The following is a 27011-nucleotide window of genomic DNA, read 5'->3' as shown; positions in this document are numbered from 1 at the left end:
TTGCCTCTCTGACGCTTCCCTTGGCACAATACTCGCGTGACGTCACAATGGCGTCAACGTGACGTCAGTGGGCGCAGTGGTGAACCAACCCTGGGTCGTCGGGCAACCAGGCCACAACAGCTGCCCCAAATGCACCGGCGGGGAAGGAAGAAGGGGGGGGGGGGGGGGGGGGGGGGGGCGCTGTGGCCGGCCGCGCTGGCCCGCTCACTGACGGCCACCGCAACGCTGCCTAGAGCGTGCACCAATCTCACTCCTCGTCTCCACCTTAGAAAGCACATGCGCTCTCGCGACTCACTCACGGTCAGGGGTCACTGGACATGCGCGAGTCCTTAAGGTGACGCTCATCTACTCTTTGCCGCCTGGGAGTATTTCGCGCCAGGCCAAGGCATTTAAACAAAGGAAGAGAGAGAAATTTGCTACGGCAACACACTGCACGCGTGAAACCTTACGTTACTCGAGAAACCTTACGTTATTCGGGCAAAAAGGGTTAGGGATTTTTTATGGATGGAGCGAGAGGTAGATAGCGAGAGCGATCTTTGATGCGACTAGCGATATCATCGGTGCTAACATGCCTAGCTTGCTACGCTAGATGAATGTGGTGCCGGTAATGATGAAAGTGAGGGGGATGAGGATTTACACAAATTGGTTCACAACCTTTAAATGCAAGTGCACTGCATGGGGTTCTAGCGTAGCCTCTAGAGAAACCGTATTAGCCGCGGAGTTATCATGCTACCCCAACAAAGTACACCAGGTGTGGCACCAGTTTCCTTCGGAATCGTAGCTAAGTAGTAGAAAACTATCCAGGTAGTTGATGGTCGCAAGCGAGCGTAATAGTTAGTAGTACACATAAGCCCTAGCGAAACGTACATGCACTATGCCGTGTCTTTTGCACGTAGGAGCGCGCAATTGAAAATGCAATATGACGAAAATGAGCACAAACAGAAGCTCTTTTCGAATGAAGCTCTTTACGGATACGATGCCAGAGGATGCGCTCTTCGGGATGTAGGGACGGCGCGCTCCCGGGCTGCTGCCGCGAGTCCGTTGGTCAAGCGGACACCACGGCGGCAGGCACCCGGCGGCCGGACACAGCAGTGGGTGAAGGGTTGGGTCGGACGGATCGGCCGCGGGCGAGGCGACCCGGGCCGATCCGTCTTGCCGGAAGAAAGTAGCGGTCACTTACTGGTATGGGGTCAGGGTTCCGTGTGCTCCGTGCTCGGCGAGCGTGGAAAGCGCGTCTGCCGGTATCCGGTGCTCTTCTACTGTTCACTGCTGTTGACGGATGGTGTGCGAGGGCCTCTCTCGCGAGCTGTCCCGTAGGCCGAAGACGAGGCTGTCTGCATGAATGTGCCTGAGAGGTCGGCAAACTCGCGTCAAAATCCGGCCGCACCGGCCGCCGGGGAGCTTATATAGCGGCCGTGAGCCGAAAGGGAGCGGCCGTGACGCAACCACGGGCCGTGACGTCACAGCTCCAATCCCGAGCGCCGCGCCTGGTGACGTCTCTCCAGCCCTGAATGGGGAAGCGCAGGCAGACATAAGACGTGCTGTGACGTCGCCCATCGATTCGGGTCCGTGACGTTAACACGCGCGTCATGAGGTCCCGGGCCACGCGACCAACGCACCGCGATCGATCGCTCCTGGGGCCCCAGCACACGTGCCAGCACGTCCTGGAGACGCGCACTGACAACATTGCGCCGGACCCGCGTGACAGGCCGGGGCCCAATCGCGACGACCAGTTGTTGGCAGCGGCGTCCGCAGCAGCGGCAGCTGCTGTCAGCTTCAGCTGAGTCACGCGCCACGCACGGGCGTGCCGCCGGCCGTCGTCTGCAGACGGGCCGTTGTGCCCGACAGTGCGAAAACAACCCGCCGCCGGAAAGCGTGTTCGCCCACAGCACTCCACGGTCGTAGGAAGAGCCCACTTGCAGGCTTCCCGCTGCAGGCACCGGGAAGGGGCGCACCGGTGGCCGGCTTGCGCTGCTCAGGCTTGCGGGCTCCAGTGAGCCACGCATCACCACGCACCAAACTGACGCGCACAGGTCACCACTTTGATGAACGCTGCTACACAGTCCTACGATTGTTTGATCGGTCTCCTTGAGTATGAAGAGGGTATCCACGAGTTCGTCAGCCATAGAATGGGGAGGCTCCAAGTGGCGCATTTGGTGGGAGTTAGGATGGAGGCGATTTCGGTGCACGCAAACGGCCGAAGTGATACTTGAACGGAGGTGTGTGCACAGGACTTTACACGAAAGAACATGTACGGCTAATAAGAGAAAAGGGGTAACATTAAAATGGCGTGGATTATTTTAAGAATAAACGAGAGGGGAAGCAATTTTCACCTTTTTACTGCAGACAAAAATCGAGACCTTTCGAAGAAGAACCCGTGGATTTCATCAATGTTACCATTCACAAAGCATCGCTGACAGCAGAAAACTAGATATACTCCAAAAGGCACAATATGCTCCAAAAGGTATGTTTTCACCATTGCTTAGCTGGCTGAGAAACGGAGTTAACGCGGGATTGTTGGTACATACTTGTTTTGATAACAGCGCTAAGACGGGACAAAGAGGAGCCGCCCAGTCTCGTGTCACCTCCTCTTTGTCCTGTCTTAGCGCTGTTATCAATCTAAGCTCAGTAGCGTATACGCTTAGTATATATTGACCACCTGGGCCACTTTAATGGGCGCCGAAGTCTCAGCATATAACCTTCACCAGATCCACGCGGCCCACAATAGCACCCGCGTCTTCATTAAGCAACCAAAGCGGCTCGACTGAATTGCATGCAGCAACGCCCCCAGGAGCCTACTCGGTCCTTGTAGTACCAAGAACCAGGTCAGGTAATCACTCATCGTTAGCAGGCTAGGACGCACCCTTTGTAAGCAGCAAAAAATCGATTTTCACACGGTACTATAAGTACAACGGCTTGCTCGTATTGAGGGGCCCTGTATGGCGTATTACCAGGCAGTGCTTATTGTTTTTATTCACCGCGGGGAAGACATAAAATTATTTCCCCTATCCTTCATTTTGTTTCCAAGCTCCTTCCTGCGTAATGATTCGTATAGTACTTGAGTAATAGCCCCAAATACTGTAAAATGAATAGTTTAAGTGAAGTCAATGAGCGGCCAACCGATTCATTTTTCGCGTAAGATCGCTAGTAGCCACAACACCTCGCACGGAAGTAGGGGAAGGCCCCATTGTATAGCAGTTATACAAGTCGCACCGTTAAGGCTCCCTCGCCGCGGGAGTTTGCGTGGATTATGGTAACGCAGCTGCGTGGAGTCGGCTTGCTTGCCGAATGGCCTGTCATCCCAGCATGCGCGCGACGTTGCAGCGGCGCGCGAGCACGTCGCCATCGGTGCGGGTTCGGCAAGCTGCAGCGGTGGGGGAACTTCACCGCTCGGCGCGCGCACCTACCGCATTCCGATCTGACATCCCGCGCAAATGACGCGAAATCGCATTCTGAGCAAAGCGTACACTTGCCACATGACGCAAACCGGAGCGAATGACCATCGAAAAAAAAAAAAAAAGCAGAGCAGGAAAAAGAAGGGCCGATTCCCTCGCCCCTTATTTGTTCGACGGTAGTCAGTTGTGGCGTTTTTTTCTTTCAGTTAGCCTTGTTGGCGAACAGCCTCCCCTGTGATGCTCTTCCGCATTGTTAATATTTTGGTGGCGACAGGGTCAAATGAGGCGAACTGAGCGGGAAATACAGTGAAAAAAAAAAAAGAAGACACAACATGAATGCCGATTAGCAACTCCTCGTAGTACAAAGAACTTGCATTCGTTTTCGTTCGAAACTCCCGTTATATGAGATCACATCCGTAACACCTAACTTTACGTCGCGTTAATCGTTCCGAGACTTGTATGTAAGGTAAGCCCGTTCCTTGTTCCTGGGATTTATAGCCCGAGCTCCGGTTCACAACCGCGCCTTCGTTCGGTATGATTTGCGCTTGGAAGATTGCTCCAGTTAACCGCGTTACTTGTTGCTTGAGAATAACGCAGCGCTTAAAGCTCGGCTAACACCCAGAGGCTGAGATATGCAGCGCCAGGTCACGCCTTTCCCCCGACTTTGTTTTATGAGGTAAGTTCCCTTGTCTGCGTCACATACCCGCAATCGGAGGGCCAGGGAATATTGCACGATCAATGGTAAAGCCTCACCGGACAAAAGCAGTCTGCACGGGCAAGCGTGTTTCCGAACACTTCGCCGCCCAGCGCCCCCTAGTGCCACTTATGATGCCACTTCGCGCGCTGTTCTATCGGGTAACTGCTAAAAAGAGCCCGCCGTTCGGCCTTTGTGGGATCGAGGTGGGGTTCAGAGTACGAGCGCGGACAGCCTGGGTTTGAGCCCCAGCAAATCTAATCGTGTATTGCACTTTTTTATTCTAAAATCGTTTTGTCAGATCAGTTCAATTGTTTCGTTAATAATGGCGATCTGGCATCCTTTAGTTTGAACTAAGTTCGGGGCGCAGCCTATGACTCCGTTTGATTAACGCCTTGCATCGCGCAAAGTGACATTAGACGTGCCACGTGGGGTGCTGGGCAGCGAAGTGTTTGGACAATGGAAACAGGCTACTGGGGCTCCAAACAGGCTCGCGGGATAAAACTCACTGAAATTTTCGCCACACGTGCACGACAAACTGTACTTTTAAAGCGAAGCTTTAGTATTCTCACTGGTGGCGTGCGTAAAGCGAGTATACGCCCTACAGGAAATCCAACTTTCTCTGACGACGATGATAATTGTGGGTGAAGTATAGCCAAATGAAAACGCTTCCCTGCGAAGCTTGGTGACAGCTCCGTTACGCCCCTTTCCGCTAAAGGTTCATTTGCAGCAGAGGAAGGAGGTGACGCAGGCGGGCGCGACGTAAATAGGCCTAACGTCACGTTGTGAGGGGAACATCGACAGCGGTTACCCACAGGCCGATGTATACGATGAGAATGGAGAGAGAGAAGACTCTTTATTGAAAAAGCAGAGAGTTTTGCCGGCGTTAGCAATCGCCTACATGCTTCTCTGCTAGGGGTCTGGGATGTAGGGAAAAACAGGCCCTAGGGAGAGGTGGGCAGAAAGAAAAAATGGCTGCGGCTTAGCTCAGCTAACCTTGGATATGCAAAGCAAAAGCTTGGCTTAGTCTGGTCGAGTCTTGCTTTCGCTTGGTTAAACCTTTGATTTAGCTGTATTGCCGACCACGTATCAAAGCCGTTCGGTTCCATGCAACGTTCCAGAAGGAGGCCGGGCGAACGCGGCGTTCATTCATGGCGAACGCACCGGTCGCGAGACGAGTCACGTTGCCCGAAACATCCCAGCGCCGCATGCATGGGAGGCTTCGGGGGTGTTTGGCTGCCTTGGCCGGCGACCGCCGTCGGCTCTGGCATGCGCCAACAGCGGGCCCGGCGAATCACGCGATGCGCTTCGAGGGGTGTGTCGCCAGGGATGTGTCTCAGGTCAAAAGGTCATTTGCGCATCCTCCACGAAATCACTGGACGAATATAGTAAAGCTTTGCTTTAAAGAAAAAAAAAAGAACACTGGCGTGGTTGACATGCTTGACGTACATGCTTGACGCCATTTTCATCTAAAAGATGAAAATGGCGTTGCTCTGCGTGCCATAAGACTGTTTGCCGCAAGACGTTAGGCCCAACTTCCCATTTTGAGGTTTGGGACGGTAGGCCTAACGTCACATCTTGTTGTTTACACTTTAAAACGGCCCCCACTCAAAAAAATGCTCACTGAACGCCAAGCAGCAGGTACCGATCCCCGCCGTACACCCCAAACCCAAACGTTAGGCCCGCGGAGCGCACACCCGAGAGTTGCTGCGAGTATTATAGGAAAGTGGTGCGTACCTCTCGAGTAGTACATACTCGCATGCAACCAAAGAAAGCCAACCAAAGTTGAACGCGAAGCTTTCAACGCGAAGCTTTTAGCGCAAAGCTTTCAACGCGAAGCATTTAACGCGAAGCTTTCAGCGCAAAGCTTTCATGCAATGCGTAGTTGCATGAATTTTTCCTTGGCAGTCTGACAAAAGTTAGTTATGGTAATGTCTCCTACATATCGCTCAATAGAGAGTTTTGGCATAGCGGGTAGCGTACGCTAACGCTACGGCGGCGGGTGCCGGCACCCGCGTGAGCAGGTGCGCATTCGTTCCGTTGAAGGGCGAACTCCTCGCCCTCCCTGCGGGCGCATGCGTAGTCGGGTCCCGGTAACCCGTTGCCCTAGCGTTAGCACACGCTAGACGTTATGCTAAAACTCTGCATCGTCTGCCAAGATAGCTTTTACGTAAGGTAAACGTATATATAAATATTTTGGTAAATTATCTGTCACACACATTTCCAATCAATGATAATAAAGAAGTTGATGAGCGAACGGTGTGCTGCCAGTACATATGGGGCGAGCGAGCTCGTCAGGCTGCGAAAGTAGTGTTTTTCTGGGCTGTAATGTCTTGCAAAGAAGATGACCTACAATTATTTTAGGCCGCGCAGATTGTGGCCCAGTCTGTGCATGTAAGATGTGACGGCTGTTGAACTCTAAAACAAATCAGCGTTAATTATACTTCATAAAAATCGGTAACAACGCACGACGTGATGACAGGTGCTGGGTGTCTTCATGCACACGCAAACATCATCATCATCATCATCCTCATCATCGTAGTCGTCGTCATTACAATTCACAACCCACTCGCGTCCACGGCTGGACGAAGGTCCCTCCTCACACATCTCAGGAATGCGCTCCTTACTAACTTGAGGTACGGATGTTTCCCTCCGAGAGCGACATCCCGCTCTCTGTTGCAATGGGCGGCACATCACTGTCAGCCTCCACCATGAGGAGAACGGCATCGCGATTCTCAAGAGAGGCAACGGCGTGTTCCATTCAGTTCTGTTGCTTGACCTCAGGAAAAAAGACAGGGTGTCTTCTGTCTGTAAGAATAAAGCTGCAGTTTCAATACACGCCACTTGTTGAAAGGCTGTTATAATAGAAAAAAAGGCCCTAGTTACCAACGGTGGCTGCACGGTCCTGCCTACCGTGCCTTGCTAGACTATATCCGGGATGCTAAACCACCTTCTTGGATATAGCTCGAAACTCTCTTCTTATCCACAAAGCCTTGAGGCTACTAAATAAACAAAAACACGACAATAGAAAACAATTCAGGGAATCCTGCACTCACGTGGAAAACTGGAATGGCGAAGCTATTGTAGGTGATCATTAACGGACACAAAGTTGAGTTTTAGTATTGTTGTGGTGTCGTGGTTCAATGACGTTATATTGAGCAAGGCCAGGCTGAGCTCGTCGTTTTGGTAGACGTTTTCGTACGCCACTCTGCAAGCGCAACTTATCGCCTCTAGCGGATGCTTTGCACGCCGAGCCTCTCGAAGCGCGGCCTCCTTCACGAGCGTGCGAATTATCCGCGACCGGGCCATGGCGAGTCAATGATCGCCTACAGCAACTTCGACATTCAAGTCGCGGCTCTTGTACGGTACAGAGCGCATGCGCATGACGACACGAAGATGAATGAACGAGGGTCGTACGCTAGTACGTGTCTTTCTCTTTCCGAGCAAGTGTTGCCTCGATACAGCGAACGCTGGAGTATTTTTGTGACCAACCTTGGCCAATCTCCCTAAATTAAGTGGATATGCTTGGCTTGACGACCATGCGCTCAAGGCACGCGGCGAACGCGAAGTTCTTATATTTTTTTTGCCAGTATTGGGCAATCTTACTTTAACTTGACGAACGTGCACTCGAGGCACGCATGCACGAGCGCTCAACGTTTTCTTGGTTATTTTAACTGCGGACACCGTACACAAACGATTTCCTCAAGAGCTTCGCTGTTAAATTATGAGACCACATAAACACTTCTGCTGATGTAAAAATGCAAAAGGTTTAGGGTACAATGGCCGAATGCGCCGCCCCCCCCCTCCTCCTCCTCTACTGCTCTACTGCTTTCCTCTTTGCGCTGGCAGTCGTTTTTTGTGCCATTTTTTTGTTTCTCACACAGGACGTGGGATTTTCTACATACCGAGGCAACTATTGGTTTCGCGCTAATAAAGTTCTTTGAAGGCATGAGCTATAGCTAAACTGAACCAAAACGATGTTCTTTACAGTTGAATGTAGGTAAACGCAATTCATTGTCCCACCTATGCGTGCTCAGTATGTTACACCTATGAAGTACAGAGGCCGATGTAGAAGGAGACCGCATGCTAATAGCAAAAACACCGCGACGTTAGTTCTCCAACTCCTCGCGTTATAGTACGCCTCGCGCTTCAAAAACACGTAGAGACTCGGGAGTCTTTGTTCGTGAACATGATAGACACACCGAACCTTGGTCATATAAGGTTTGGTTAAAAAGCGAACAAATAAAAACGTTTCCTCCCCACAATTTTTTAAAGCCTTCCAATCCTAGTTTACTCACAAAAAGAGTCAAAGAATCTCTTAAGTCCAAACGTTGTGCAAATTAACCACTAGTTTTTGGGTCCAATCAATTGAATTATGTTTGCAAGATACAAAACGTTTCGTGATATTAACAAGTTTAAATTCCAGAGAGAAGACACGTATTGTTTAAAAATAAAACATGCACTTGAAAGTGACCCGAAACAATGATCCACTCACCGACAAATGACACAACGACTCGAAGGCTTCTTTTTGAAGCCTATGCCTACGACTCCAAAACAGGCGGCACAGCAACCTTACAAAGACTGGTCAAACTTTAAACAGAATGGGACAAAATGACGTTACGGCGACGTTAGTGACGATGGAGGTACCAACAAACGCTGATTGATTGATTGTTGGGTTTAACGCGCCGACGCAACGCAGGCGATGAGGCGCGCCGTAGTGGAGGGCTCCGGATTAATTTTGACCACCTGGGGATCTTTAACGTGCGCCGAAATCTCGTGCACACGGGCGTTTTTGCTTTTCGCCTCCATCAGAAAAGCGGCCGCCGCGGCCGGGAATCGAACCCGCGACCTCGTGCTCAGCAGCGCAACGCCTTAGCCACTGAGCCACCGCGGCGGGTCCAACAAACGCTACCTCTGCCATCTAACCAATAACAGGATAATAGAAAATTTTCCAGATAGGTGAAACAATGTGCGATTTTTTTGCGAAACATGCTAGCTACGCATCGCACGACCACCTTGACCGCTAAATTGATTGATTGATTGATTGATTGATTGATTGATTGATTGATTGATTGATTGATTGATTGATTGATTAATTGATTGATTGAGTAAATGTTTAGTATGGGTTACCAACTCGCACAGACCTACACCTTGTTGAAACTAAAAGTCACCAAATTCGGCTATTGATAGCCAAACCTGTCTATTTAGCGTCGATACCCGAATCTCGCATCTATCGCCCGCCGTAGGAAACAAAAAATATAAACAGCGGAAGTAGTGACAAAATCGCAACAGTCTACCTAATCAGTGGCCTCACGCCATAATCTAATAAGATTAAAAAAAGGAAACTGAAAATGATCTAACAAAATCACAAAATCACAGAGGTGTGTATAATGCAGTGCGCGCACGCAAATGACTAATTTCGGCGCACGATAAAGATCCCCAGGTGGTCGAAATTAATCCGGAGCCCTCCACTACGGCGCGCCTCATCGCCTGCGTTGCGTCGGCGCGTTAAACCCCACAATCATAATCATCAAAAAAGCAATCAACAAAGAAAAGGACGCTGTATCTACTGGCGCATTCCTTCGGTGCCACCAATGAAACTAACGACCGGTGAAACGGGGAAGCGGCGTGAGAATGGTTGCACATTAGTAGACAATGCCGGGAATTAGTGCATCTTATTCGTGGCGGGCTGTCGCCGCTGCAGGAAGAGAGCAGCCTGGCTCTGCGCTGTCGCGCGACGGATGCGGACGCCATCTGGGTTCACTATCGTTGCTGGCCCCCTGGGGTGTTTCTATACCGCACACTTCGGCAGCAGTGGCAGCAGCAGCAGCAGCAGCTCGATGCGCACGGCAACTGACGCATGCCTTTCTAGGTTTGTGTAACCTCCGTGTTGTGACTGCTTTAGCCTGACGTTCTTGTTGTTGCCGCTGCTGCCGCCGCTGCTGCTGCTGCTACTGCTAACGCGTGTGTTGCCAGTTTTTTTTTTTCGGTCTTGCTACGATGCCGGCTGATACGAATGAAGCTACCCAGGACATGCGTTCCTTAATATAACGAGAGTTGAGAAAAAAAACCTAAGGGTTTATCCGAGCTCTTCAACGAACAGTTGGAGGAAATGACTACTCACAGCACACAGCTCTAAAAATAAGACGCAGAGCTTATATCTCAGATCTCGGCGGCACACCCGGCCATTCAGTGCATGAATGTGTGCACGCTAATCGCCAAAAGCGAGAGGCGCGCAACCTCATTGAAACAAGTGTCACGAAATTCGAATATTGAGCCTAAAAACGTTCGGTCTGTTAAACACAAAAGCCTGACTGACACTGTTGAGAAGCTGGGAGAGGTTGTAAAGAAAATAATTGCCATGAGTGACGTTGATGTTGGCCACCGTGTTCCCGCCTATATTGACTGGTGCCCTCATATAATTGTCCAATACAAAAGTAGGTCTAAAGGAAAGGCTCCACTACAAGAAGCCCAATCCAATGTTTCCGACTGTAGCTCGTGTGGCTTCCCTCGGACGTTCCCGATGTTTGTGAATGAGCAGGTCGTCGCAATAATAAAAAAAAAAACAGAAAGAAAAAAAAGAAAAAAGGGAGTAGGGGCAGACGCATCGCTCTTTGTTTAGTGCCCGGTAGAGGGGGTGGTGGGCAATGTATTTGCTCGGAGTACGGAGCCCTCTGTGATGATACGGATATCCTAAGAAAATGGCCTCGGTAAGATCGACATGAATTCCGTGGCTTACATTCTTTACTTCTTAAGGTGCTACTTTCCCCATGACATTTGCTGCATCACGTTAAATAAGCTTATCAGTTTTTGTTAAAGAGATAACCGCCTTTTGAGACCACATTGGCCCTCTATCATCGTGTCTGAAGGAAGGTTTAATATATACGTTTATAAAAAAATGATTTTTGTTTTGAAGAAATAGTGATTGCTGAGACTGAATCCCGATCACAGGGAAAGGTTTCATTTACTCGGCTATTTGTCTTACCTCCTAAACCTTTTTTGAAAAAAAAAGGCGGAATTTTTTGCCACTAAGGGGACAATCCATTTTTCACATCGATTGATTACGATGTACTGACGGTATATTGCATCGCGCTATTTTCTCAGTCATTTATCGTCCACCTCCAGGAAGCGTTGAAAGTTTCTTATCATTTCTGAGTGCCTGTCTGGGCTGGATCAGGGATAAATGTGAGCTCATTTTGGGTGTAATCTTAACACAAACCTAATAGCGCCCATAGCACAAAGTGTTGATCTATGTCTCATATTTGAAACAAATATATTTGGTCACCTTCACAACAGCCTACATGCAACCAGACAAATGCGTGGTTCCTAAGTGCACGTTGTGATTGAAAGCTTCAGTAGACATTTGCTTTCTTCGAATGTAATTTCGGCCCATATAAGCGACCATTTTCCGATTTATTTGATTCTGGGCTCTACTACGCCAGAAATGAACACCATAAAAAGCTGGTCGCAAACGCACCGCAACACTAGCAATGTCAAAATTCAAGGTTAATGCCAAATAACGCCTATAAGATATTTATTGCAAACATTATGAAGGTCCGAATATTTTCCGACACAGGAATGTTCTCCGCTGACAAAAAAAAAAAAAAAAAAAAGAAGGACAACCTGGAAAAGCATGAAAATAGAGGCTTACAGCGGAGTCTTTTAGTATGCTGCTGGGAAAAGTAACCATTACAAACATTTTGCGAGAGGGTATGTGCCGGCCAGACGTCACGCCTAACGTTCCGCCAATTACTTTAACGGCGTCTACCGGTACCCGGAACTTGACGTACGGTGAGTTTGACGTAGCTTGTCACGTCGTAATGCTCAGTATTACGGCAGCGTAGCGTTGTACTCAGGGACAACTCAAGAACGGCAACGGAAGTTGCCCGTGCGCCTCATCACCGCATCTGGTTGTTACTCCACCCGGCGCAAAAAGTGCCTTAGTGCGAGTGTTTTTAACCTGAAATGAGGCTTTTTCAGGATTGCTCGCACCTAATCGTATTTTAAATTCCTGTAGGGACTGCAAAATATCTAGGCGTGAAAAAGAAGACGATGTTACGCATTAAGCGCAATCATGCTTCAAAACGCGCGCGCGCGCATTGACATCCGGGTCCGTCGCTTCGGCGGAGTGATACACTACATGAGTTGCTGCCGTTCTTAACTTGCACCAGAGTATAAACCTAGATATGTGCGTAGCAAGGACGATTTGGCCAAGTCGCTCAGTAATTTACTCGGTTACAACTCAAGAACGGCACCACCTCATGTTGTGTATCACTCCGCCAAAGCGCCGGACCCGTGACGTCAGTGCGCGCGCTTTTTGAAAGGGGTTTGCTATGAATGCGTGATATCGTCTGCCTTGTCTCACGCAGTTTGTTTGTCGTGACTGGATTCGTTTATAAGCATATTAAGTAAAAAAAATCACTGGAACGGCTCACGCCATGTTCAAAATATTCCCAGTAACGCCCTACTTGCGCCGCGCGGAGAAACATCCGGCTACGGTGATAAGGCACAGCGGCAACTTCCGGTGCCGTTCTTAAGTTGTCACCGAGTATAGTAACGGAGGGAAGAAAAAGACGCAAAGGGGAAAGGATGATGATGATAATAATGATTAGATGACGCGTTCGGCGATCGACACTATTACTTTCGCACAACTACGTCAAAGGGAGTGCATAGATGTCCTAATTATTTTTAACAAAGGCAGGAATGCTGAAGATCTGCGAATATTTAAAAAAAAAACAGGGATAAAACAAACCGCTAGCTGCGCGAAACAAATAACTGTTAGTTTCAAAACTAGTTCAACGCTGATGTAGTCCAAAGAACAGCTAGAACCGTTTAAATACGCTCCCAAATCGCCCTCACAATGTGAAAAACAGTCCCAGCTAAATGAGCCTGACACACCTGCTCGCGAGAACTAGCAAGTGCCTTCAATGACATATTTGTCTTTCGCAAGCACCTGCTATGATGCAAACGGCATGCGTTTACTTCCCCAGTGGAGAAGACATTGTCTCCTTGTATCCTGTGACTGCACCAGAAGTCTGCCAAAAACGCTCTTCGTAAAAGCAGAAAAAGCTCCGATTTCGACAATATAGAAATTAAGGCAAGTAAACGGAATTTTCACCTACGAGTGCGTATATTAACATAAGTAAGTTGGTAATTTTATACGGCAATTTCCTGCGACGCCTTCACGTTACTACAGTTCGTGCTATCTTCAAAAACGGTGACAAAAACTAAATGTCCAATTATCGACCAATATCTTCCCTTAATATGTTTTCCTGAGGCATATTGCACTGCTGCAGTATGACTATTTCTCAAACATAATCTTATTATTCCGTGCCTATTCGGATTCAACAGAAATTGCTCGAGCGAAAGCGCAGTGCCTTTGCGAAAAGAAACAATTTTAGATTCATTTGAACGTGAAAGCTTCACGCATGATGTATTTTTAGACTGTGCTAAAACAGTTGATATAAATGGCTGAGCACGAGGACGCGGGTTCGATACCCGGCCGCGGCGGCCGCTTTTCTGATGGAGGCGAAAAGCAAAAACGCCCGTGTGCACGAGATTTCGGCGCACGTAAAGGTCCCCAGGTGGACAAAATTAATCTGGAGCCCTACACTACGGCGCGCCTCATCGCTTGCGTTGTGTCAAACCCTAGAATCAATCAAATCAACCATTTGACAGAAATGATCACACTAAACTCATAAAAATATCGAGCACTGCGCATTTCGTGGAAATTTTCCAGAACTTGAGCGCGGTTTACGTTACCGTAAAAAGCTGGTCCAAATAAACTCTACTGTTAAATGCATACATCAGTGGTTTAGTCCTCGGTGATAAGCGTTATAAAATAGTTATGTACGCTGCTAACACTAGCATATTCTTTCCAGAGCCCAGTTTACCTGACCTTACGACCACGGTTAAAAATTTACTCGCGCGAAAAGATATATGTAGTGTCACAAATTCATTGATTATAAATGTTGCCAAAACAAAGGCGGTACTGCTTGGCTGAGGGAATAAACAAAAAGAAACAAACGTAAATATAACGATAGGCGCGTCGGCTATTGAATTGGCGCCAACGGCAAAAATTCTTGGTGTCGCATTTCACGAAAACATGTTTTGGAGCCTGACATGGCGATGGTTCTTTTCCCAAACTGTCACGCGCGGTTGGTACATATTATCTCGCTTACGTCATCCCTTGCCCCGAAGGATAAAACTGGTTTTATACAATTCTCTTTTTTTCTCGACGTCAAGCTATTGTTTTTTAGTATGTGGAACAATAACTCCTAATTAACTAAACTTCAACGATTGCTAAAAAAAGCCATAAGAGTAACTGCAAACGTAATATACACACGCCGAACGTTCGCTTGATAAGCTTGAAATTTTACAGTACCTGAATTAATTAACTATGCTCTTACAAACCGTTACCACAACAGCATATAAAAATCTGACTTTAGTAAAACCTGCGGGAAACTAAGTACGGGTTGGCGCGTAGAGTACATTTCGGGAGAACTTACGTTTCTCGAAAGTACACCATAGTAACCGGTTCACAGCGCTCTCTTGGGCTACAGCTTTGAATAAAAATACCTTGGACAATTTGTCAGCGCCCACCGAGACCAGAAGAAAGAAATCAGGCGCAGGATTAATTAGAATGGGCTGGAAGGAAATCGGCACGCCGAGCGTCTGGGCAGTATAGGGAGCACGCTCGGGGGGAAGACGTGCCGCCTTAAATTAAAAGAAAGGAGTGCCATAGGACTGGACATGCAATGCGGAGTAGGGACAACAGGTGGACCACCAAGGTAACCGAGTGGCCACCGCGAGATGGGACTAGAATTGGGGGGGGGAGACCGATAACTCGATAGACGGATGAGATAAGGAAGTTTGGTGGCAAAGAATGGATTCGGACAGCACAATACGGGATTATATAGTTGCAGGTCCACGCGAGAGGTTTGCGTCTTGGAGTAGACATAAACTGGACCAATGATGATCTCATTTAATCAGAATTATCTGGTTATGTGTGCTGTTAAATCAATTGACTGTTAAATCAAGTTAAATGCAGTGAAATCTGTATTCGTGAAAATACCTAACAAGAAAAAAAAAAGCTTTTCTCTCCATACAACCCTCCCTCCCAACCTTTAGTCGAAGCTTCCGAGTATAAATACCTCCGCGTCACTGTAACGTAACGTCAGCTTGAACAAGCAGATGTGTAGAACATGTGCTGCTTCATTTAGAAAATAAGTTTTATTAGGCATAGTCTTATAAAAAGGTCCTTTATAACATCAAACCACTCTCTTACTCCTGCATTATTAGACAAAGATTAGAATACGCGCATCCTGTATGGGATCTTCGCACAAAAATCAACACCGATACGCTTGAGATAATTCAGCGCAAATCTTCCCGATTTATTTCCTTCGCCTCACCGACTGACCGACAAAAATTGTGAAAGAGCACGGCATCCAGTCACTTCAAACGTGACGTCAAATGCAAAGGTTAAAGTTGATAGGTACTCAACTTTCATAAAAGTTGCGTGGTAACTATTATTGAGAAACCGGGGAGTAGCGTAAGTTACAGATAGCAGAAATAGGGAGTAAGAGGCATTTTAAATGTTGCTGAGCAAAATATGTCGAACTCTTGGTGTGGCTGCACTTAGTAGTTCAACTCAGTCTAGAGCTAAAGCTTGATTCTAAAGCTCGGAAGACGAGGAACCACCAGCAACCCTCGCGGCCACCTCACTGAATACCGCAATGACGACAGACAAGTTTTCAATGTGGCCTGACGATATTTAAAGTTACAGCTTCAATGCCGGCCCATTATCTGGCTATCTTCGCCCATTCCTGGTCAGGAACTGCTTATAGAAAGCACAGGGGCTCACAATAAGTTCAATTACGCCTTGCAGACTTTCGAGAGTGCAGGTTCAGCTGAAAAAAATCAAACAGCGGAACAGAAATGGCACAGTTTAATGCACAGTTCCCGATGGAAGATGATTGTATATTTACTGACCAAGAAAGCTTAAAAGTTAGGTTATGGTATGCAAGCTCTAACCTGATGAAGTGGTCAGGCAACGTTAACAAAGTTCGTTAGGACCTTTGAGGAACTGAAGCGATCAGTTCTTATTGTGGGTCTTGCTACTGCATATAGGTATTGGAAGAAAAGTGATTTCGTAAAGAACCCACCGCGGTGGCTCAGTGGCTAAGGCGTTGCGCTGCTGATCACGAGGTCGCGGGTTCGATTCCCGGCCGCGGCGGCCGCTTTTCTGATGGAGGCGAAAAGCAAAAACGCCCGTGTGCACGATATTTCGGCGCACGTTAAAGATCCCCAGGTGGTCAAAATTAATCCGGAGCCCTCCACTACGGCGCGCCTCATCGCCTGCGTTGCGTCGGCGCGTTAAACCCTACAATCAATCAATCAATTTCGTAAAGAAAAAAAAAGCTTCAAAAAGGAAATCAACGAACACATGATCCGGAATAAATGGCTTACAAAAATTAAAAAAAAACTGCAGCTATGCCTTTAAGAAAAACGTGAATAAAGATTAGTGAGTTACGTAAGAAAATCAATCAGCAATGACTTCAACTGACGGCAGCACTTTAAAATCTTTGTTTTTTTTGCTGCTTGTTTAGGATGATGTAGATGTTTTCTATATTTCAATTTACTTCGTGCGCTTTATGTACATAACGTAGTGGAGTGACAGTCATGTGTGCAGCATTTTTACGCTGCTCTTGACGTATTTTGGTCGTAGTCGGCAAGGTCTGCATTGTTCCAAAGCTGAGTAATAAAAGACACTCCGGCAAATAAGGCTGTACTGCGTCGCAAGTTGCTTTTTCATTCTCTCGTATAAACATAAATTATGTAGCAGAAGTTCGCAGTACTGGGAGAAAGCGAGGTTGCGCCGCGAGTTCTATTCACAATCTCTGCCCTGCTTTGCAGCTCCCACGCTTGCGCCTTTTCTTTCTTTTCTGCTTACACTGTCACGTAACAGTCGTCTTAATAGGACAACAGATAAAGGTTCATTAGCAGAAACACAACGTTGAGTATAGGCAAATCGCTCACCAATTTTGCTTGAGCTTTGCACATAGCCTGCAACGAATTCAGTGTATTTTAGCCCTTTGATGCACAAAACTTTATTATTGTTCTTAAGCGTGCGAGAAGTTTTCTATGATCTGATTGATTGATTGATTGATTGATTGATTGATTGATTGATTGATTGATTGATTGATTGATTGATTGATTGATTGATTGATTGATTGTGGGGCTTAACGCACCGACGCAACGCAGGCGATGAGGCGCGCCGTAGTGGAGGGCTCCGGATTAATTTTGACCACCTGGGGATCTTTATCGTGCGCCGAAATCTCGCACACACGGCGTTTTTGTTTTTTTCGCCTCCATCAGAAAAGTGGCCGTCGCGGCCGGGAATCGAACCCATGACCTCGTGCTCAGCAGCGCAACGCCGTAGCCACTGAGCCACCGTGGCGGGTTTTCTATGATCTCCAAGGACTTCCGACATTCCAAATACGAAGTCAGAAAAAATTTGGTTTATTAGGGCGGACACTAGGACACACTGGACACTCGGAACCACTGGGCACCGGCTGCCCATATACAACTTGAACAAGAGTGCTACCTTGATCACCATGATTTATGCTTCAAGTGAAGACAGTAATTGCTATCATTTGTAATAACAACGAAATTGCACAATTTCGGTTACCTGTCACTAGCCCATTGAGCCACCCCGGCTCGATGCGAGTTGACACGCGTAAACAATATTTTTTTTAGCGCACGGAAGTACGTGCTGCCCTCACTTCTTTAATTTTTGAAGGTACGGGATCCTCCGTCTGTCGATAGATGCTGTTAGAGGTCGAAAAAAAAAAACACAAAGTGCGAGCGAAAAAAAAATTGTTTGAGCTGTTGCTCTGGAGCAACGCTCGGCATCAAAGAGTTAGATCAAGCAGAGCCCCCTTAGTCAATAACTAGCATTGAGAGGTTCTGTTTTTGCTTATGATAACTGCACTGTTAAGCAAAACATTGAAATTATTGTGATGCGGAGAAGCTAAGAATACCGACGCGTAATTGGAATATTTCGTATATGACTGATCCTTGAGAACAGGGGTATATGCGTAATTTTTTAGTGCATTGCATATGCGCGATAAATTAAACGGCTGAGGGTTTTTTTTTTTGCGTGTGAGGGGGTAAAAAATTACGGGACTTGAAGAGGAGTGCAATTCGAAGATGAAATATATATAGCGAAGTTCTCTCGACCAGTTTAAGCCAGTGTAGTCATGCTCAAAGCTGCAGAGATGATTAATTTCAGCCAGAGAAGCGATGGAGCTTGAAAAAAAAAAAAAAAAAACATTCGAAACCAGGTAAAATTGAGCCTCCGTCTCATTACTCTGTCCTGATTGGCGCGAGAGGGGAATTAAATATTTGCGGCTGCAGGTCAGCCAGGAATAAACCGCCGAGTCAACGACTGGCTACGTTAGAAGGACACCGCTCATCGGTGTGACCTTTGGGGACACGCGAAGACCAATGTGCGCGTTTTTGGTTCGAACACAGCGCGGGAGGTGCATGCCCCAGAGAGTCCTGTGATAGGCTTTGTGTGCGAAAACAAGAGACGCTGAGGACACTCAAGTGGTCCGGGGCTGAAATCGCACTACGCGCGCAAACGCTGGTAAAGCATCCGCGTTTGGTGTTCGTACATACGGAACCAAGAAAACTAAGCTGCCCCCCCCCCCCCCTCCTGCGTATCTATTCGCTACTGTTAACGTCTATTTTCCTTCATGAGAAACAATAGAAAGACGAAGAGTTTGCGTCCAATGAACATATGACTGGTGCGTAGAGACAGGCAACCGCATGTGCATCCTTCAAAAACTTCGCAGATAAATGAATGTTAGAGGAGCGTAATGATTTAATTACTTATCGACGACAACAAAAATAAACCAATTATATCCCCCCACAAAGGTCGTTCAAAATCTCACTTCCCTCCATCCCCGCTTGCACTTGCTCTCAAACCCCCAGAGGCGCGAACAGCCCACTCCGCGTGCACCACTTTGCGGACGTCCACATCGTCTAGTGAGAAGCAAAGCGGTGCACAAGGAGTTATTGGGGTGCCCATCACTCACGTGGCGTGGTGAGTTGGTCTCGACGAGATCATGGCTTACCGCGAGCCTTCCTGTACGACCTGCTCCTTCCTCGCGATCGCTCTTCGTGTCGGCACGAGGCGCAAGAGCGTCGTTAAACTCCTTTGTTGGCACACGTCTCGACGGTCGATTGTGGCGCTTGATTCTGTTTGAAATGCTCTGCTTCACTTCTCCTTTCCACAACTCCTTTTTTTTTGCGCTTTTACCTTTCTCTTCTTGGCCCTCTCTCTCTGTCTCCTTCGTCTACTTCAAGGAGGCAAACGTGTTTTACGGATCGCTATACAGCCTGCTTCCTCCACGCTCTGAGGGGCGCTATTGTTGTTATCATTATTATTATTACAAGCTGTTGTTATGTGCGTGAGGGCTCCAATGATGTACCTTTTGCGCTTATTTCTCCACAATTAAAGAAACTGAAAAGTAACATCCATGTCGCTTCGTGAAGTATCATCTTCCAAAACTTTCTGGGTCCTTTTTTTTTTATCTCAATACTCAATATTTTGTTTTAAAGCGAAGCTTTAGTGTTCTCACTGATGGCGTCTGTAACATGAAAACACCCTGCAGGAAAGCCAACTTTCGCTGACGGTGTTGATGGATGATCATGGGGGAAGTGACAAAAAGAAAACACTTCATTGGCTGGAATTGAACCTGGGTCCCTCGTGTTGTGATGCCGGCGTCTATACGACTGCTCCATTTTTTTTCTTTATTGACTGCTCCATTTCGACATGGTCGAAACACAGTACAAACTCAGGCGACAAACAAAGAACCCGTCCCGAGAAAGCTTCGCGTTCAACCATCGTCGTCGTTAGACGGAGGGGTGTATGATTTCTTTAAATGCAGAGCATTTCAGTAACTCACGATGTCACCCGCGTTGACGTCCGTAGTCGTAGTCCGCAGCCCTCCCCCTACACTATATAAAAAAATACTATCCGGCGCCTGGTTTCGATCCCTCGACCCTGCGGGCGGAACGCAATCTACATGGTGCTCTACCTACTGCGCCACAAAACCGACACAGAATGGGAGGCTACGAACGCGCCTTATATCCTCGACTCATTCAAACTACGTCAAGAAGCTGCTGATACAACGCATTCACTACCACCAACTCCCCAAACACTAAACGTTAACGCAATACACCCACCCCCTATGCGACGCATTTACTCGAGTCCCCCTCGCGGGGAGATGGGCCCAATTACGATGGCAGTGCAACGCCGGCACGTGCGGGGAGAAAAGAACAAAGAGAACAGAACTCCCGCTGGCGCAGTTTCAGGCAGGGGGCGCGCGAGCACTGCGAAGGCGGGAAATTTGAATTGCATTAGGTGGTAGCAGTAAGCGGATAACGGCGATACAGGCCACTATGGCGAATCACTGCTCTGCATTTCCGACAGCTTTCACATTGAGTGGAACGGCTTCTAATTTTGTTATTGTTGTTTGACTATCACGCCTTTTATTTTGTAAACTGGATTTCGTTCATAAAATATCTCGGCCTTGCTTCAATGCACTTGATTTTATTGCTTCTAAAACAGTGTAATGTTTTGTGTTAGAAGGCGGTGGGCAACCATAAGGTGCCGAACAAAAAAGAACCAAACAGGATAGAGAGAGAGAGAGAGGTAAACGTATTTATTGCGAAAAGCAATAAAGAGGAGTCAGCCCAAGACCCCTTGAGCTTTTCCAGCCTCAACTGCCCCCCAGCAGTCGCCGATCATTAAAGTCTGAGGTGGTCAGAGCCCCCTCCCGTAGGTCGTAAGAAAGCGAGGGATAGCGCGAATGTAGTGGGGCGTGGGCGCAGCCCCCTACCATATGAAAGAGCGTCTCGGGGGCTTCGCAGAAGCGGAATAGCGGGAAATATACGATGGGGTGCAATATATGGCATTTAGTGGGATGGGGAAAGGTATTCGTCTGGAGTGCACGGACCTGCATGCCATTTCTCCTCCTTCGTTAGGTGTTTATGCGGTGCTGGATAGGTGACCCTTTCGAACTTATGGTGTTGAGTTATCTCGTGATATGGGATCAACGGGGTTGGCCCATACTGCTCACTTCCCGGGGCCCGGCGAGATATCTCTCAGGCCAGCAGGTGGGCGGTTCTATCCCTCTAAAAACTGGATAAGTCCCCATTTGCAAACTACCGGTCCGGAGGTCTGACTAGTGCACGCTCGCACGATCGCGTCTTACCGGGGGTGATCTCCACTCGGCTGATCCGTCTCGTCGGAGTGGCGGCAAAGGTTTGGCCCATTCGCGACTACCCGTCTGTAAGTTTCCCGAGGAAAATTGCTCGGTTACTGGAGGTTGCTTCTATCCAGATGGCTTTGCGTCCTGCTCTCCGAGCGTTTCCGCATCGCGGGGCCGTGGAAGCAGAAAGAACCTATGTTTACAATAACCTTTTTTGACCGCCTACCCTTCTCGTCACCCCCGGGACTTGGCCGTGCTTATCTCCTCGGCCGATGTCGGTCCGAGTGCCGGCTCGTGCATAGTAAGTGCAGAGGCGTTACGCATTTGGTGTGTGCCGTTGAAGAGATGGAAACATGTAATATTTACTCCCCCCCCCCCCCCCCCTCCCGTTTCATACTGTCAGTGACCGCTTGGTTCTTGGTGCCCGGATGCCGCCGATGTACGCACCACCCTCGGTGCCCGCGCTGACCTTCAGGAGAACGTTCGTAGCCCGGGCGTGACAGGGGTAAACACGTGCCAATTTTCAGCCAATCTCTTATAGCTACCAGAGAAGACCGGCTCTTCCCAGGCACTGTCTTAGCAATTTGAGAGTTTCGTTTGCGAAATACGAGCCGCACGAAGCTACCGAAGCTCAAGTAGTGCGTGAAAATATGTCACTAACAAACTGAGTGACGCTACTAAACACCGTCGAGCTTCCAATCCAAACTTTGTTGTGGGGGCGTACGTGCATCTAAGCCTGGGGGTGGGATGCACACCCGTCGCAGAGTATGCGATGATGTCTAACTGGTGCGCCGTATAGTTAGGCTAGTAGCTGTATGTGCCCAAAAGCTTTGCAAGAATGAGCAGCAGCAAAGATGTATTGGTAGGACGGTTTGAGATCAGTTTACACAATTTTAACAAAGTAATACGAAACAGCCTACCTTCGTGACAGCGTGGTCGGATCGCGTAGTAGCAAAAGACAATCACATTGGCACGACATTGAAGCCAAGGCTTACCTTAATTGGCAATTGATATCCCGTATAACTCCGAGGCTCCACTGCTAAATTACGTTTCTGAATATGCTCGCGAAATGCGCTTCATACAAGCTTATCGAGATTTAAGGCAAACAAGAGCGAGTGGGTGCAACGCCATAAACAAGAGCGGCGATATGCGAGTTTCGGTGGCCTGGGAAAGAATATCGGAGTTACCTGAGTTCAATGGACTCTATATCTAGAGTTAATGGACGGCAGAGAGCGTACTTACTGGACAGAGAGTACTTTTTTCGAACGGCAGCTGTTGTCTACTCCAGTTCAAATATCGCAGCAAAGCTGGCACTCGCAACACGGACGTGATTCCGAACGATCGGCACATGCACTTGCCGTGACTCGCACTACGCCACCACAGCGTGTCCTCCTCACCCAGCCTCTTCAGAGCCACCATCACCATCGCAGGAGAAACTGCCATCGCCTCCGCAACCACCACTGCCTCCACAGACTTTGTGACCGCTCTCATAGATTCACAGAAAGCATGGCGCGACTTTCAGACGGGCCGCGGCTCACCTCCAGCTCTCCAGCTTTTCCAGACAAACCAGCAGCTCACTATACATAGATCTGATTGTACGCCCCGTTTCATGCATCCTTGAGGAAAACGACCCAACCGCCTCCCGCCGCGGCTTGCGATCTCACACTCAGGCCGTCCCCTTGGCCCCACCCCCATCTACCCTCGCATCCCACTTCGCTACACTGAAATCATCCACCATTACCGCAGTTCTGGAGTACACCACCCACTTTCCCACCCGTCACTCAGCCTCCCGGATGCGCACATATGGTGACGACTCCAAACCCATACATTCCACAATGCCCCAGTCCACCACCGCATATATCCTTTACAACACAGCACTCCAACTGCCCTACCTGCAATGTCCTGCGATCGTCTCACCTTGTGTGCGATTGCGCCCCTCCTCCAATTACACCATATTTCAGAGCAGTGGGAGAGCGGGCTGCCAGCTTGAAGCTTGAAGACCAAGAATTATTGGTCACAGGTTATATTTTATCAACCTGAACTTCACACCGGAACGGAGGTAGACCCCAGCGTTACGGAAGAAGAACATGCTCAGCTGCGACGGAGCTGCGACACTCTACAAAGATACGCGGAGTGCATCGTCCTAGAAAGCGGAAAAATTCGGCCCCAAGGGATTAGAACCTGCGTCCTCTCAGCTCATGGCGCACTGTGGCCCGTGCGTGTGCTGCTTTGAGATGGCGCGTGAATTCGGAATGAATTGGCAAGAAACCAGAAATGGCAATTACACCTTCAGCACAAAATGATGATGCTTTTGATGTGAGAGATACGCTCAGAGGCACAAGTCTTATTGGCTGAAGCTGTAAGCATTAGAGATGAGATCGTGCTTGTTCGCGCAGGAGATTGGCCGAGATGCTGAAAATTGTGACTTTTTATGATAAGTAATAGGCCAAAGCAGGGAACACGTAGGGAAGTCATCTATATAGCAGAAAGCTTTCATCCTAGTACACTCTAAAAACCTCCGCAGGTCTAATTCATCCCGTGATCCCCAATTTCCGATCGCTACGCCTAGGAGAGCAATAGGCCAAAAGTAAGATATGTCTGAAGTATTTTATCAGCGCTATGATTTCACGCACTGCTAAACGCCGTGCTCGCATTGCACAATGTCAGTGCAGATCTTTTTTTTTTTTTTTTTAAGTCAAATCATACGTTGGGCCTCGCCGTGGTCCTATTCGTCCCTTTGATCGCAAATACTTGCCATTCCTGTGTGATGTGGTGAAGCTGACCCGTGCGTAGTTTTAATAGTGCATGAGCATTGGCCATGAAATGGCATGAGCAGCATCGGCATTGCCTATGGGGTCTCATGCATCTCCGCCACTGATTGGTCACTAAACCAAAACTCGTAATCGACCCCCGAAGCTTCTTGTAAACGCACCCACATTCTTAGGCCATTGTATGTAAGCTTCGCCACAAAGCCTCCCCCCCCCCCCCCCCTTTCCCCAAACAACCAACCAATGCTCTGAAGCGCGCAAAAATGGCGAAAGGTGAGGAGCCGAATTTGATTTGTCTAAGCACTGCTATTGCCGAGTGACACAGCTAAATGCAAGAGGTTGGGGGATTTGCCGGGAGTAGTTTTGAAAAACTGCTCGGGCGGCGTAATTGTTCCCAAAAGCTTACAAGGTCAAGTCCGCCTGTTGTCAACACTCACTCACTCACTCACTCACTCACTCACTCACTCACTCACTCACTCACTCACTCACTCACTCACTCACTCACTCACTCACTCACTCACTCACTCACTCACTCACTCACTCACTCACTCACTCACTCACTCACTCACTCACCAGGCTATTGAGCTTGTTTCATGGTGGCGTGGTGGATCAGGCCCCTACTTCCCTAGTTAGTGGCACGGCTACTGCCACAAACAATCTAGGAGACGTGCGCGCTTGCCTCGGCACACCTGGCCTGCATGCCATTGGTTCTGGCACTTGTGGATTTATAGAAATTAATTTCATCGCATTTCTATAATTATGGAGGTTACATAAGGGATGTATATAGATGAAACGACTCTAGCAGCTCCAGCTTAGTGTATAACGCTTTGCTTTTTTTAGCCGCCCTTCAGTGTTGCACGAAGCCGTAAAAATCTTCACAATGAATTAAATATTACTTACTTACTATTTATCTTTACTTGTTTTTACAGCATCAGCTGTTAACGGGAAGCTGTACGGGGAATACCCTGCATTTGCTCCGAAACTCAACACCACCTTTCGGAAGTTGTCATCTTCGTCGACGCGGGGGATTTGACAATGATAGACTGCGGCCGTCGCGTCCGCCGACATAGTGAAAGGAAGCAGCAGCACTGCGTGACGGACAGCGAAGCAACGTTTGAGCATTGTGAGTAGCCACAATAACGGAGGCAGATTAAAGTGAGGCACGAAGCGAAATAAAGCATTCCGGCTGAAGGCACCGTTGGGGGTGATTGTCCCAAAAAGATTAATGTAATTCAGAAAACTTTCACCACAAAAGCATAATTTAAAATGTTTGAGATGAAGGTAATGCAGTGTTGAGACAGCTGTAACCGTTACAACGCACTTAATTTGGCGGACATTGCCCCTACGGCTTTATGAATGTGGAAGCACGCTCGCACGTAACCGCGGATCTCGAGATTATTTTGTTTGCTTGAACGAGTGGGCCGTGTGCTGCGTCATTTGGGTGTTATTTGGATCGAAGATAGGATACGTTCCTCCTCCCTTGACAAGCCTGATATACAGCCTACAAAGCGTACTATCTCCATTTTTCAGAACTATCGCACCAGATTTGTAATTTACCACAAACTGCATGGTGCATCCTTGACCACACTTCTGTTTCGAGCTCTGTACTAATTTTTTCCTCATGATATCGCTGGCTAGCCTCCTGGTCAGCTTGGCTGGTAGAAGTGGTGCTCTAGGCAACTGGTGGTCCCCGAATCAGGACGGACTTCTTGTCACTGCTAAGTAGTGAGGACCAGAGCTACGTTCTGCGTAGTTTTCGGCTGCACTTGGCGGAGATTATTTCTGTTTTTCAGAATTACTGGCTCACTGTAAAGATTGGCCTTAAACCTAATCGCCTTTGCTCAGGCTGTCGCGTCAAATCCTGGAAATATTTCCTGGAGAAAATGCCATATTGGTCCAGTCCTGCAGCCACACCACAAAAACTTCAACACTTACCAGCGTCGCAGTATGACAGGAAAGAAACTGATACGCTGAATGTCCCCACTTGAAAGTGTATTCATATTCGTTGCTGTCAATGCGAAAAGAAAGTGTATTCACTTTCAATCGAACGCGTCTCGTGTCGATGCAATTCCAGCCTCCTGGACGTCACGCAGCTGTGGCCTGTTTGGCCCAGTTGCTTTGAATAGCGTGGCCGAGGGCTTTTATTCGACAGCACTTGTGCATCCTCCTCTCTAGACAATAGTTGACGTTTCAAGGAAAACTTCGTGACACAAATCACGCTGCAGTGCAGTACTTGTCACGTCCTCATAAACACATGTTTCTCCTGCGTCGGCGAAGAATAGCGGCCGATTGCAGAAGGAAGGGGCTTTCTACGGTCTGATGCGGCGGAAGATGCGCAGCATGGAATAAACGCATTGCTGTGCCCGTGGGCCCTGTGAACTCCCTTAAGAATGGGCCAGGTCGCACTCCCAGCGACGTCTTGACGACTTCTGCTACATAATTCTGAGCTCGGTTCAGGAGCGCGAAGCGTCATAAGTTCGGCGATGGCAGGCAGTTTGTGCTCGCAATGAAAGGTAATTTCAATCTGGGACCAAACCATATTAGTGCGTTTTCTCTATATTAGCACATTGAATCCAGCTTTGTTAGCCTGGAATGTGAGTAACCGCCAGCTTTATAAGAAAGCGGAAATTTTGAGAGAAAAAAAGTTTATATAATTCAGTGCTTGGTATCCTGGGCTTAATGCTAACAGTGCCTCATGGCAGCATAGTAGGCTGCGAGTGCTCTTTAAATTGTCGTACAACTGTCACGCTTGCATTTCTCGGCTACCATTAAGGCCTTGGATGCCTCATAAAATATGAAAAGTGACCGTCATCGTTGTCAACACGAATGGTACCAAAACGGCCGCCGCAGTAACGATCATGATCATAATCAT

At 48.2% G+C, this 27011-nt stretch overlaps 1 protein-coding gene and 1 long non-coding RNA gene across 8 annotated transcripts in view; one reads left to right on the top strand and one right to left on the bottom strand.

The window, feature by feature from the left end:
* Nucleotides 1-19351, bottom strand: part of LOC144155754 (putative nuclear hormone receptor HR38) — a 56047-nt gene extending 36696 nt beyond the window's left edge. For 2 of the 7 annotated variants that reach the window (XM_077687377.1, XM_077687383.1), the window contains exon 1: nucleotides 1181-1380. The gene's annotated coding sequence lies outside the window, so the exon portion shown is untranslated. Of the gene's footprint in view, nucleotides 1-1180; nucleotides 1381-19190 lie in introns of those variants that run through there. The other 5 variants (XM_077687378.1, XM_077687379.1, XM_077687382.1 and 2 more) reach the window with 5 other exon arrangements.
* The window catches only part of LOC144155755 (uncharacterized), a 42596-nt gene that overhangs the window by 14648 nt on the left and 937 nt on the right, over nucleotides 1-27011 (top strand). The window contains exon 2 of the long non-coding RNA XR_013319628.1: nucleotides 2347-2464. This is a non-coding gene — a long non-coding RNA (uncharacterized LOC144155755). The remainder of the gene's footprint in view (nucleotides 1-2346; nucleotides 2465-27011) is intronic.

Source organism: Haemaphysalis longicornis, unplaced genomic scaffold (assembly GCF_048455015.1).
Source record: "Haemaphysalis longicornis isolate Haplotype H1 unplaced genomic scaffold, Haemaphysalis longicornis Haplotype H1 scaffold_1, whole genome shotgun sequence".
NCBI classification, from domain to species: Eukaryota; Metazoa; Arthropoda; class Arachnida; order Ixodida; family Ixodidae; genus Haemaphysalis; species Haemaphysalis longicornis.
The sequence above is the reverse complement of the archived record's forward strand: the minus strand, read 5'-3'. Positions and strand labels throughout refer to the sequence as shown.